At 53.2% G+C, this 13680-nt stretch overlaps 3 protein-coding genes across 5 annotated transcripts in view; 2 read left to right on the top strand and 1 right to left on the bottom strand.

The window, feature by feature from the left end:
* The window catches only part of LOC126036843 (electroneutral sodium bicarbonate exchanger 1-like), a 720476-nt gene that overhangs the window by 440037 nt on the left and 266759 nt on the right, over positions 1 to 13680 (bottom strand). The window lies entirely within an intron of this gene.
* Positions 1 to 13680, top strand: part of LOC126036799 (uncharacterized) — a 300228-nt gene that overhangs the window by 35468 nt on the left and 251080 nt on the right. The window lies entirely within an intron of this gene.
* The window catches only part of LOC126036835 (U3 small nucleolar RNA-interacting protein 2-like), a 281947-nt gene that overhangs the window by 25040 nt on the left and 243227 nt on the right, over positions 1 to 13680 (top strand). The gene's annotated exons all lie outside the window — the stretch shown is intronic.

Genomic DNA, 13680 nt, shown 5'->3' with positions numbered 1-13680 from the left:
ACCTCAGCTTGCTGGTCTAGAGATACTGAATGCCTGAAGCACACCAAGGATAACTGAAAACATCTGCATGGCTTTAATGGGAATCCTCCAACTGAAACAAAAATGCCTTCACTTTGCACTGAATTCCCCCGCTTTCACGTAACCAAACACTGACCTGCCCTAAACCCTGCAACAGAGAGCGCTGAACTTGCCTGGTCCTCCCAGCCCTATATACCTCCTGTGCCTCCACCAATCTTTTTCTTACACAAAAGAGTTTCATTGCTTGCTCTGCGAGAAGTTTTTCCCATGCCACTGCTTTTTTCCCTGCTGCTACAGAGACAAAATACCAGGGAGCCAACATGCTGCACGCTGTAAAAGAGTCCGTACCTGAATTCCTCTGAGCAACGACACACCCATGTAGAGAAAGACGCCATAAAGCACAGGCATTGGTATAAACTGGGGGGGGGGGGGAAAGAAAAAAAAAAGTAAGAATGCAATCGTTTCTTGTTCTGTATTGCATTTTCAGTATTACCACCCTCTTCCACAGGCACTGCCTAAAATTGCTTGAAGCTTTCCAGCTTCCATTCAGGCTTAGAGATGGGTCAGATTTTAACCATTAAAGATTTTGTGCGCACGAGTGAGCTAAGGCTCTGCTTTAGGCTGAACTTGGGAGTTACCTCTCCTCAGAATAATCCTATTTTCCAGAAAGGTTGGAGGAAAACAGGCGATTTCACCCGTGCTACCCTATGCCGCATTCTCTGGCGGTAGAAGAAACACTTCTGCCTATTCTTGGGGCAACAGGCAAAGGCCACAGGCCTCCTTTTAGCCTAGAGACGAGATTACTTTGTGGGAGGAACGTGCAAGGAAGCCCATGGGGATGACCTCAGTGTGTTTAGCTCCTGGGAACGGCTGCTCCGGGGCATTTGGGGAGCAACTTGCAGCCACTAAAGGGCTGCCTGTTTGAAAGACAGCAGATGTGCTGGTCTGAATATGCTCAACTGTAACCCATAAACATGGGCGGGCCTGAAAGACACCCAAAAATTCAAGCAGTTGCGTTGCTTGCTCGCCTCGAGCACACCAAACGGGGGCCTGAAGGGCTGCAAAGCCTAACCGAGGCTGGTTCCCACCGTGGGTCAAGCCCCAAGGGTTGGGATCACCTCCTCCTCCTCCGCTCCACAACTAACTACTCAGGCCTGCAGAGAGGGGAGTGTTTTGCTGTAACCTCCAACAAGCTCGCGGTTGTTGGGTGGTTTGCATTTTCCTCTCACCTTTAACACAGAAGTGAAGAAGACGGAGCAGCCCATGAGCACAAAGATCAGCAAGCCAGTGACTCTCTGCTCTCGTATCCCCAGAAACTTGGGTTGTTCTCCTGGAGCTGAGCAGTTAGACTCTACTTTGAGGCTATTCACGTGGGTGATGGACAGGACGGTCGCAGCCACAAACCAGGGCAGCCCCATCACAGAGCACACCCCGAGCATCACGGCCACCACAAAAAGGTCCAGGTGGTACCCGCATCCTTTCTGCAGGCAGGAAAACAAGAAACAGAGCATCCCATAGCACAAGAGCAAGGATAACGTCGCAAGTCAGACTCAAACCCTGCTCGAGCACAAGTCAACTTCTTCAGAATTCAAAACAAGAAATGGAAACAAGGAAGGGTGTATGCAGGCTTTGCACAAGCACCTGGCATGAAAATCTGGCAGGAGTTCAGAAACAATGGATATGCAGAGCTTGTGCGATAAATACTTCTCCAAAAAACAACAACCCACAACCCAAAACCACCAAACCATTTTTTCCACTCACAAAGAAAACTGTACTACTTGCAAGGAATGTGTGACTCTGAGTTATCCCTGGCAGCACATCAAAACAATTCATTCCCCACACCTGCTGCTGCTGCCATTTTAAAACGAAAACACGCTTCTCTATTGCTCCAAGATTAATTTGCTCCTCCAAAAGGTTGCTCATCTGAACTGCCCTGTCACTTGCTCCCTGCATCATCGTTAATCCAGGAGAGCATCCTGCCATGCAGCTTGACCTTGTCCCAAACCAATGCCTTCAGAAAGCATCGGGAATAAGAGCTTCTCCCCAGACCTGCAGCCCAGAAGGGGCTGGAGTCATCTCTCACAGGCCCTTACCTTCAGCTTGTGCTCCTTCCTGTTCACAATAACGGCACTGATCTGCTGGTCCATGAATATCAAGATGGTGCAGAGCAGAGCTGGGACGAGCGCAGCCAACACCGTCCACCAAGGGTTGGGTCCTATGGGGTTGATGAACCACCCGCGGTCGTCTCTGGTAGGCTGCAACAAAGCCCACGCATCAGCATCGTCTCCCAGCCCAGGCACTCCACTGGCTTTCATTTTCCCCTCCCTCCTTGTGTCAGAGCACCTCCCAGCCCTGGCTTCATGTCCCCCTCTCCCGGGGGCTTCAGCAGTGCCAGTCTCCTCTTTGCAAGCACCTCTAGATACTTCCCCTGTAGGTATCTAGTTTTGGGGCCATCTTCTCGTTTCCAGGAGGAAGAAAGGCACTTGGAGGTGGAAGAGGAGATGGTCACACCACCAGCATCTCCTCCAGACTCAGCCCTGCCCTGCCCCGGCATCACCTTGTGGCACCCCCATGTGCCAAAACACCCCATTACCTTGAACGCATGGGGGACCTGGAGCTTCGGCGATGGGATCCCAACCACAAAGTCAAGGAGCACCATGATGATGATGGTGAGGAAAACAGCAAAGTCGCTCACTGTGGACCGTACCTGGAGCGAGAAACCAGAGGTGAGAGGGGCATGGCAAACAGGGCCGTGACGTGAGATGCAAGAGTTGCAGACATCCACAACATTAAGGCTGCTTAACCAAATCCCACCACCCCTCTGAGCACATGCAGCCTGATCCCTTGCTTAGATACTGCTGCTGTGTTTGTCCCTGTGAGATCTGGGGTCAGACAATAAAAAAAAGCTTAACTAGGCCAACAAGGGTTGGTTTAAGTCAAAATCTAAAAATAATAATAATAATATTAAAAATAAGAAAACACATGTCTGCCACTACAGCTACACTCACAGCTACAATGGATGGCAACAAGGCACTGAGGCATCCTTTAGTCCTCAAAAGGAAGCTCCTCATTCGAATCTACTTTCCACTCGAGCACATAATGCGCAGAAGGTAGGGTAAAAAAAACCAAACCGAAAACCCCAACCCCCAAAACTTTGGGAAACCTGACTTCCTACTACCTGAGGAGAAGAAAAAAAATAAAAAAAAATCAAACCTCCAAAATCTTCAATCTGGGGCAGGTCACGAGGCAGGTGGGAAACGCTACAATGATTTTGCACTCATGGAAATGAGTGTGGGACATCCAAGCTCTTGGAGAGCTTGGCCTGCAAGGCCAACGTTTCCCAGCTTGACCAAGGCAGGGCAAATACTGCTTAGTGCTCCAGGAAAGCCATTTTGGGAAACGAGTGTGGAGATGGACACTGGCCACCTCCTTCTACTTACTCTGGTTGGAAAGTAGCGGCTGGTTTTAAACTTCTTCAAGAAGCTTGACAGGGCAAAGGTGGCGAAGAAGAGGATGCAGCACCAGAAGAATACATCAGGGGTGTAGGGGCCATCGCGTCCACAGGCAGGTCCTTGAAACTCCCCACGCAAATACCGACATTCCTGGAGAAACAGAGCGTCAGGACACAAAGGCAGTGCACGTGCGGCAGGGAAACCTCGCATAGCTAGGGGGTTTTGAGGATCTTGGCCCAAGATCCACGACCCTGTAACTGCTCCTGCCAATGGAGATTTATATTTAATGAGCAGCAGCAGCTGAACAAGTGACACATCGAACTACAGAGCGGAGAAATAAGATGTGAGGAGACACCATACGCTAGTAACACATTACAAGAAACACTCATCCAGGTGACACTCTCCCATCAGTTGCTTGCATTCATAGCATTGTGTTTCCTTAACTGCATCTGGCTTCAGTCCTGACATCTTCCCGCAAAAAACAACATGCCAGGCTCTCCCAACCCTGTGAAGAAAACATCATCAGCTTTCCTAACTAAAAAGTAATTCTTTTAAATATTATTTTTAAACCTGAAAAGGACTAGGATTCACAGGACTAGCGTCATTACATTCACTTCACAGTTCAAAATGGGAGGACAAAAGATAACTGACATGACAAACACCACAGTTACAGACGTTCCTTCCTGGGGGTGCAGTTCGCACACCTAGGAGCTCATGCCTGCAAGAATGGGTGACGCCAGGCAGCAGTCTCCTTACGTGCCTCTGACCTCAGGAAGAAACAGGTAACATGAATACTTTTACTCCATTTGCATCCTGAGGACCGGAGATGGAGCCCAAGATTTGCCTAGATGACACAGTCGGTTCCTTTAAGGGATGAAATTGTTCGTTTGAGTTTCGCTTCAAGGACTCCCACAGCTGGCGATTAACTAAGAGGTATGCTACAGCGAGGAGCCCGACACACAGACTTGCAGGACAACTCATCACGCCAGGCCTCTGAGCTTGCAGTTCTCCGCAGGGCCCGGTGCTGCCTGAGCAGGTGGATGGTCTTCCCAGTTCCAGAAATACAAGCTCGTGAATCAAACCCTCCGCAAGCACGCAGGCAAAACTGGCTGCGCTTTAGCGAAGCAAACCAACAACGAGGCTTCCTTTGTTTGGGTGCCTCCTGTCTGACGATGCTCTGGGCTACTTTCTCTTCCTGGCAGTAACAGGAATAAGTTGCTCTCATACCTACCAGCTTCTGACAGAGAAAGAGGATGATCTCGTTCTTGCCTGCTAGGACCAGGGGTGGCAATAACGCAGTCTGCCGAGACTGGAAAGGGATGCCTTGGAGGCAGAAACACGCGGGTGTTCATTACTCCTGGGCACTCGGAATCACGGGAGGTGATGATGCCGAAGGGCCTGATCCGATTCACAAACTGACACACCTTAGGACTGAAAAGGCTTCTCCTTCCACTAACTTACTTTTCTCTGCAACAACAGCCTCAGGAGAGTAACTTCTCCGTAACCCTTTACACTACAGCAACTACAATACTTAATCCTAATGTACCTTACAAGAAAACTACTGCGGTCTTCTCTACTAGAGGGCCAACGCTGCTGCGCCTGTAAGGAGCGCTTTACGTTTTATTAACCTTTTGAAACAACGCACTAGCTTTCCTTGCAATCGCATTACGTGGGCTTCCTGGGACTTTATATATGCACGTTCGTTTTCTCTGGCTAAATCAGATTTGGAACGCAGGGGTGGCCATCTGAAAACACTGCAAAACATTCTTTTTACATACAGCAGTTCTCTGGTGAAGGCAACAACTGAGGAGGATCTTCAGCTAATGTAAAACTGCAAAGCTCAGAGGAGTCGTACTCCAGCTAAAGATCTGCGCACTACTGGGCAGGAATGTCAAATTAAGCAATGCCCAACAGATACAAGTCATTGGACCTTTTCTTTTACAAGTAGGAAAGAAAGGGTACACAGAAAGATAGTGGTCTGTAGAAAATGGATGTAAATCATCAAGATTTCCGAGGATTACTCGAATCGCTTCCTGGAGAGGCCAAAACAAGAAAGGAAGGAAGAATATTAACAAGATAGCCACAATTCCACCGCCAAGTACAGTTTTCAGGCTTGGGAAAAAAAAATAACATTACAGTTTGCAGGAGTCAGAGCAGGTTCTAGATATTTTGCTTTTCCTCCTCCCCTTCTTCCCCCTGCTCCCTCCCATCACCTTAGAGCACGCTGCCCTAACAGATTCACAGAAACTGAAGTGAACGAATATCTTAACCCTGAATTAACATAGAAGCAATACTATGGAGAGTGGAGGTGTGCTTTTAAATTTAACAAGTTCTACATTTAAGAAGCCTCCTCCTTGCCAGCACAACACATGCAGTATTGACCTGTTTCAAAAATAAACATATTCCCCTTTTTCGGAATATTGACCCAATTCAGTTACAAAGGAACTGTAATTCAGCCCCAACAAACGCCTGCTTTATAAACGGGAAACTTTTTCTAGGAATACCTTTCAGTATTTTCAAAATTGAAAAAGAAAAAGAAATTAACCAATAATTTTCTGTATCAGTTACAATCAGCACATTTTCTTCAATAATATTTGCAATGCTACTACTGTACTCTGAAGATTTGTTTCAACTTAACTAACAGGAGCATTTTTAAACAGGCAGTATATTGGTCTCATTTCCTCGGGAACGGCAGGGGCTTTCTTCTGTCTCAGGAAGAAGATGACAACAACAGAACTCATCAGCTGTCACCAAGCTTGGCCACAAAGTAATGGCGTCATTAAAAGAACATCCCTCGGCTTCCACAGCTTCCCAACTATTAACTACATCTTTTGTAAGCCAGCTTCTCAAAAGTTGTTCACTGCCAGGTATCGGCCAACAATAAAATGCACAGGGAGAGAAAGTCTCAAAGGAAAGCTGAACCCATTCAGAAGTAAACAAATGTCGCACAAGTGTCACTTGGAAATAAGGAAATAGGGTGGAGTGTAAGGAATTACGGCATGCAAGTGTTCTCTGGCATATAGTCTGGCAGGCAGCCATTCTCATATCCTCCACATTCAGGGGCCCCAGCCAGAACTCGGTCAGAGATGAGAACTCTCCTTCCTCTTCAGAAAGGCCCTCTCCTCGCTTAATATGGAACACGTTAATGAAAGGAGTTACACAGCACGCCACAGCAGAAGGACAGATATCACCCACCCAAGACTCACGCTGTGGTCATGAAGTCTTCATGAATCACCAGGGACACAAAAGTACGATTGAGGAAGGGATGCTGAAGCGGCAATGAGGAGAAGAGGGTGGAAAGAATGGAAGAAAGCAAGGGGCGATGACAGGCTGCCAAACTCAAACAAATGCAGTGCTCTCTCTACCATCAGGAGATCAAACACCTGCAGGCTGCTCAGAAACGTACGCACACTACTGGCAGCGCTGTCCAAAGGGATTACGCTGAGGGAAAGAGCTTGGTCACAAACAAGAGCAACATTTCAAGCATCTTCTGAACACCACACGACACCACAAGACAGACAACACACCTTCCTCTCCAAAATCAACACAGCGAACAAAACAAGCAGGAAGGTTAATCCTCCTAGATCTGACGCTATTCCAGCAGAATGCTAATAAGCAAAGCTAAAGAAACAACTGCGTTTCAATTCATCCCAAAATAAAGTCATGCAGCAGAATTTCAAAGACTCGGCCTACTTCTCCAAAGGAAAAAGGAGACTAGTGTGGCACGAGATTTAATGCAGCTTCAGGTCTGGAGACAGCCTAATTGGTGTGGTGTTCATAGCACAGTCTCTTCAATTCTGCAGCAGCTAACAACAGTCACTTCCAGAGTAAAGCCAGGCCCTGGCAATGCCTGTGCACATCTCATTGCCAAAGCAAATTCACTCACACTCATAAAACCACTCTCTAGGCAGAGGCTTGAGTCATTGCCTATGGCATTTTAGCCCTGCTGCAACCTCACTGGCATGAAAACAGCCCTTTCGGGATGCCACGACACTGTTCTGTTCCTGTGATGCAGGGATACTTCCTGGCTCAAAAGGATCTCAGTCCTAGTTTCTGCACGGGTGCCACCACCTGAAAAGAGACTTCACCTCAACAGTTCAGAACATTTTCCAAAAGCCTCTGAGGGCATCAACCTTGAACTGCTGTCTGATGATGATCACACCCTTGCAACAACATACACAGGGAGCCAGATTATGCTGAGCCGCTGCTTTTTTATTAATACTTATGAATACTATCATTATTCATTTTTTATCAGAGGCTGAGACAGCAACAACTCATAAAGTTTCAGACCAAGTTTGAGCCCTACAGAACACTCCTTCAGCAGGACCCAATCTAGAGGCACCTGCTTAAAAATACAACCCTTACACCTAAGCAGCTCCAGCTCCTTTTTCAGAGCAGCTCAAACTTCTGGAATTATTACAGATCCCAGCCTCCGGCAATTCCCAGTCCCCTCTCAAACTAAAAGCTCCAGAGCTCCTCAACTGAGCTGGTCAAGGTTTTGCCCACTCACAAAAGCACTTGCCCATCTCTGTCTGCCTGACTAGCAGACAAAAGCAGATTCCTCCAGGGCAATACCCTCAGGGAAAGTCTCTTTTTCACTTCTAAAGGACCATCCTCCTCACTTGTTTTACATCCTCCCCAGCTGACCAGGCTGCTCAGCACCCTGTGCTTTAGTTACTTTGCTGGCTGCTAACTCAAACTTCCCATTGCAGCCTTACCACACAACTGTTACCTCCCACAACCCTCCTATTCCTTGTGCCCTGCACACCCAAAGGCCGCTTTCCTTTCTCTGCCTTGCATGCCAGCAGTACCACAGACTAAAACACTCTCCCTTCACTCTCCTTTCTCAGGCTTGCCACTACAGTGCCTTCTAGAAACTGAGAGCAGCAGTTATCCTAAAAGTCCTGCTCAGCCTCTCTGCCTGCAGCAGAGGCACGCTCTTCTTTCCAAACAGGACAGGTTTGTCACAAACATGTTGGAAAGAGGAGTGGCAGCGCAAGGGGAACCTTGTGAAAGAAAAAATCCCAAGAGCACAACAAACAACTGCTGCCACTGAGAGTTTCCAAAGACTCTTTCCACATCCACACTTGAGCGCCAGATTGCCAGGCCAGCAAAAGGCACATTGCTACCAGCAGACAGCCCAAGAAAGAAGGACATACTTTGCGTACAGAGCTCCACGGCTGTGCTGGTTTTGACTGGCAGAGAGTTAATTTTCCCCACAGTAGCTTGCACGGGGCTACGTTTTGGATTTGTGCTGAAAGCAGTGCTTACCCAGCATCAAGGCCTTTTCTGCTCCTCACACCACCCCACCCCACCAGGGAGTCGGCTGCGGGCGCACAAGAAGCTGGGGGTGGGGGCACAAAACTGGGACAGGTGACCCCAACTGACCTAAAGGATATTCCAGACCACAGGATGTCACGCTCAGCAATATAACTGGGGGAAGAAGAAGGAAGGGGGGACATGCCCAAGTAACTGTTAGGCGTGATGGAACCCTGCTTTCCTGCAAACTAAACGCCTGCCAGACAATGGGAAGCAGTGACTGAATTCCTGACTTTGCTTTGCTCGCGTGCACAGCTTTTAGTTGTTAAACCATCTTTATCCCAACCCGCGAGTTGATTCACCCTTCCGATCCTCCCCCTCCTCCCACTGCGGGGCAGCGAGCGAGCAGCCGTGCGGGGCTTAGCTGCCGGCTGGGGTTAAACCACTACAAAGGCTCGAGAGCTTCTCAGCTGAACACTTTAAATAAAATTTCAAAACACCGTCAGTAAAACCAGCCTCTTTTCCCACTGAAGCACGAAATCCACACATGGCAGGGAAACAGGAGCGCTTTTTACAGCTCCCATTACTCCCATTACACTCCCGTGCAAGCGCAGTAGCCCCTCGGAAGCGACCGCTTTCACGGTCAGTGAAAGAGGGCAGGAAAAGAGCAGCACCCCCCGTCCCATCCGAATTGAGGGTCTCCTAGGAACTCACTGCTACCGGCAGGCACCAAACTGCAGGCTGTAGCTTCAACACGCTCACCTGCCGATTTGAAGTCCGTACACATGCCTGCCTGCCTGCCTGCGTGAAGAAACCTGGTTTCAGGCAACTGACAGGTACCTGCTGTCGAGGACGTCCTCCGTTCTCCCAGCCGAGGGAAGGAAGCAGGAGAGCCAGCGGGACGCGACTGCTCTGGAAACGCCACTGCCGACCTCCCTGAAGCTCCCTCCAGGGCCTCTTGCCCCGGGGGCTGCCAAGAACGCCCGGGCAGGACTGTGTCGCAGCCCGCCACCCACGCCAGGCTGGGAGGGAGGGAGGGAGGGAGGGAGACCCCCGGCGGCTGCGGGTCCCTTCCCTGCGGGGACAGCCGGCAGAAACTCCTTTTTTTTCCGTCCCCTTGAGCAGCTGCACCGCCACCGCCCGCAGCTCTCGGGGGCCACAGAGGGTTATTCTGCTCAAGAGGAGGAGGAAAAACAAAAGAAAAGAGAAAGCCCCAAACCCAAACGTCAAGGAGCCTCAGCGCTGGAGGACGAGCTCTCCTCTCTCAAAGCAGCCTGGGGGAACCACGGGCAGAAGAGGCGAACCCAGCCCTGGGCTTGGGGTTTGAGGACTGCTCACCGCTTCCCCAGCCACCCTCCCTGGGTGGAGAAGTTCTGCAGCACGTTGAAGGCAGAGAGCAGGACCCAGCTCTGCACCACCAGCGCTTTGCCGGGACACAGGCAGCCTGAGCAGAGCCTGGACCTCCCCGTAGACCTCACCGCAGACAGCCAGAGCACACCCAGACAGCCAGGCATCCTCCACGTGGAGGTCACTTCCCACCCCGGCTGGCCAACGCAACGCGCTGCCTACCTTCTTCAAGGACGTCAGCGGTTTGATGCTGACGAAGGCCATCTTGTTCTTCTGGACATGTTTCAGGAGGAAAGCATCCTTGGCCAGGTTCTCGTCAGAGAGGTGGAATTCCACCTGGGACACAACCCTCCTGGCCAGCTGCCAGTCAGGGATGCAGTAGCTGCAGTCCAAGAGATCAGCCCCCAGAACATAGCTTGCATTGCAGAAGCTCCCGGCAAAGCAGCAGGGACACGGGTGTGACTTGGTGGCCTTTGGGATGTGCAGCACTGCCCGGTCCCAGCCACAGCGGTCGGTGCAGATGGCAGAGTCTTGAGGAGCGGGGTGGCTCAGCTGCGCTCTGAAATGAAATGGAGTTTTATGCTTTTAGAAGCGCGCTTGCCTTCACGCCCCCAGCATCGGTCCCTGCCACAAGTTACGCAGCACATGGCCTTGCACAATCTTGCAGCCAGAGGTGCCTCACGAACAGAGCGCAATCTCTTTGATTACCAGGATACAGGCCAGGAGAGATCTTTGGCCTCCGGTTCACGGCAGTTGTCCCGACTCCCCCAGGCCACACACTGTTCACAGAGCGGGAGCGAGAGGCCTGTGTCCTTGGTACCCTTGGGGTGTCCTTGCTAGCGCCGAATCCTCCAAGCACGAGGAGGGGATGTACTAACCCCATCCCTGGGATCCCGTAGAGCGCAAACAGCCCCAGCGCCCCGACACCGGACGTTGGGCAGAATCCAGTCCTTATCAGGGACCACGCGGCGGCGGGTACCGTCTCCTCCGGGGTGTCATGCACCCAGGGAAAGCGCCGCCCCCTCCCAGGGGGATCCAGAGCTGCTGCTTTTCCCAGCAGGAGACTGAAAGACCTGACAGCACTACTGGAGCGAGGGCTGGGGGAAAGCGTGCCACCGAGCGACACCGCGTGACCTTCCTTCACGCCCTCGATGTCCTTTTTCCTATTTCTACCTCGCTCCGGTCAACGCAGCGAACAGAAGCGCAGGCAACGGTCACAAACGCATTTGCCATCTGGCGCAAGGAGGCTGCGGCTGCAGCTTGGTGCCCACTCGGCTCGGCTGAATCAACTTTTTCTTCTTCCCCCACCGGAAAAATACTGTTGAAAGCAAAGAGCATTTGCACCTGCAGACCCCAACAGCCGCCTGTAGGCCCTGGGAGCACCCCAGCCTCCCTTAACCCTTTCCCCCCCAGGAGGAGCTGGGGAGGCTCTTGGGGGTGGGGCGGAACACAGGGAGCCCCCGCATTCCTTCCGCGGAGACACCAAAGAGTCCTTGGCAGCCAACAGCCAGAAGGGACCATGGCGCAGCCACCAAGGCAGCTCCCACTGCCTGGGCCCTGGGGCCCCCCGGCACCCCAGCTTTTCCAGCCATTCGTGCTCCCCAAAACCTTCTACCCTCGAGGTAGGGACCAACCCCAACCCCGGCAGCCCAGGGACGCTCTTGGGGGGCAAGAGCAGAGGTGACCGCCGGCCATCGCTCCTGTCTCATTCTCTCAGGCTCGGCCAACCTGTGCCGCCTGCCTGCGTGGGAGCAGCCCTTCCCTGCACCCCGGGCCCCCCAGGCACCACCAGCAGGTATGGCACCCCAGTCTGCTTTGGCACCTTCGCCATCCCCATCACACCCGTTCCCCCGGCACTTCTCGCATGGGGGTTCAGCAAGCCCCGGTGAGCACCCTTGCCCTCGCCTGGGCGGCGCGTGCCCAGTAAAACCCATCTGCAGAGAATTCCCCAAATATTTGGGGCCACCTCTCCCCTTTCACCTCCCCGATGTGAGTCTCCATCCCCGATTTGCAACCCCGTCCCACCGGCACAGCGGCTCACCCCATGGGGATCGCCCTGGCCACAAGCTCCCCACGCCCCTGGCCCAGAGCTGGGGGATGTCAGCCATCGGGGCTGGCTCAGCGGGTACCCCTGGACAGTTCCCCCGGCCCAGCACGGCTCCCCCTCACCCACACAGGTCTGCAGAGGGCTCCATGTGGCTGCCTCTTCGACCCCCGGGTCTTCCGCATCCAGTGGACAACCACCAACCTGCCTCCACCGGCCACTGCCACGCTTGGCCAAGGCGCCGCTTCTCTGCCGGGTGCTGCCCTGTGGGGTCCCGGGGGCTGCGGGGCCCCCTGGCCTGGGCAGCCACAGGGACCCCCCAGGGCCAACCACGATACCTCGCACCCTACAAAAATCAGAGGAGTGGGGTGGCCCCAGACCCTCCATTGCTGCTGACAGCCATCCCCAGCTACCAGCACATCGAGGGGCAGCTGGCGAAGATCAACATCTCCAGCACGGCCACCCCTGCGGGGGCACCCCCAGGCAGCGACGTCCCCCCCAGCCAAGCCCTTGGAGATGCCCTTGCCGTGGCTGAGAAAGTGGCTCTCCAAGAGGCCCTAATGCTCTTTGATTGCTCCCTGGGCGGGCTGGCAATCAGCCAGCATGCTCCCAGCAGCAGCCCCATGCCTGGGGACGCTGGTGGCACCGCCGCAGACAGCCCCGACTTGGACTTCAGCTCGCTCTCGCTGCCTGAGGAGATGCTCACCCCCGACTACTGCATCCCTGAGCTCAGCGACGCCATGCTGAGCCTCAAAATAGTCAATGGCGGCGGGATGGAGCCCCAGGAGCCGTGGCAGGATGCGGGGATGGACCTGCCACCGTCCCCACCTGCCACGGCAGGCAAGCTGAGGAAGAGGCAGGCGCAGAGCTCCTTGCCAATGCCACCCAGCAAGCGCAGGGCTCTGGCAGCCAATGTGAGGGTGTGAGGGGGGGATGGGGATTAGACAGGGGTGAGAGGGATGGAGATGGGGGGAGTGGGGGGTGGGAGTGGAGGGGGGGGTATTTGTCGAAGGGGGGGGCCGGGGAGGGGGGTAGGGAGGGGTTAGACCAGCTTGGATGGGACCTTTTCTCTTGTCTTTTCAATTAAAAGCTCCTTCTCCAGAACCGCTCCGTGCCTGTGTGGGACGGGGAGGGAGAGCAGGGGGCACCAAGAAACAGCACCCAAGAGGTGCAAAAGCCCCGCTGAGCCCCCAATCCGAGCCAGCAAGCCACGAGGGGAACCCAGCCACCCCCAGGGCCCAGTCACCACCAGCGGGGCAGGCAATGGTGGGGCGGGACACGGACGACTCCCCTCTCCCCTTCCCCAGGGGTGGGGAAGCCAGGACAGACAGGTCCCTGCAGGACTCACGGACACGGCCCCACGCAGAAAGCAGCACAGAGCCCCTGCGACAACGACAGACCTTGGGGGCCGGGGGGGACAAGGACACGCATGACAGCAAGGCCTGCAAGGCCTTCGTCTTGAACACCACCAGCGTCCCCTCCAGCGGGGACAGGGCTCGGTGCACAGCCCTTCAAAGCCTCAAGACCATCACGGCCTTCCTCGGGTCCCAGCGCACTCAG

This window comes from Accipiter gentilis, unplaced genomic scaffold, assembly GCF_929443795.1.
Source record: "Accipiter gentilis unplaced genomic scaffold, bAccGen1.1, whole genome shotgun sequence".
NCBI classification, from domain to species: Eukaryota; Metazoa; Chordata; class Aves; order Accipitriformes; family Accipitridae; genus Astur; species Astur gentilis.
The sequence above is the reverse complement of the archived record's forward strand: the minus strand, read 5'-3'. Positions and strand labels throughout refer to the sequence as shown.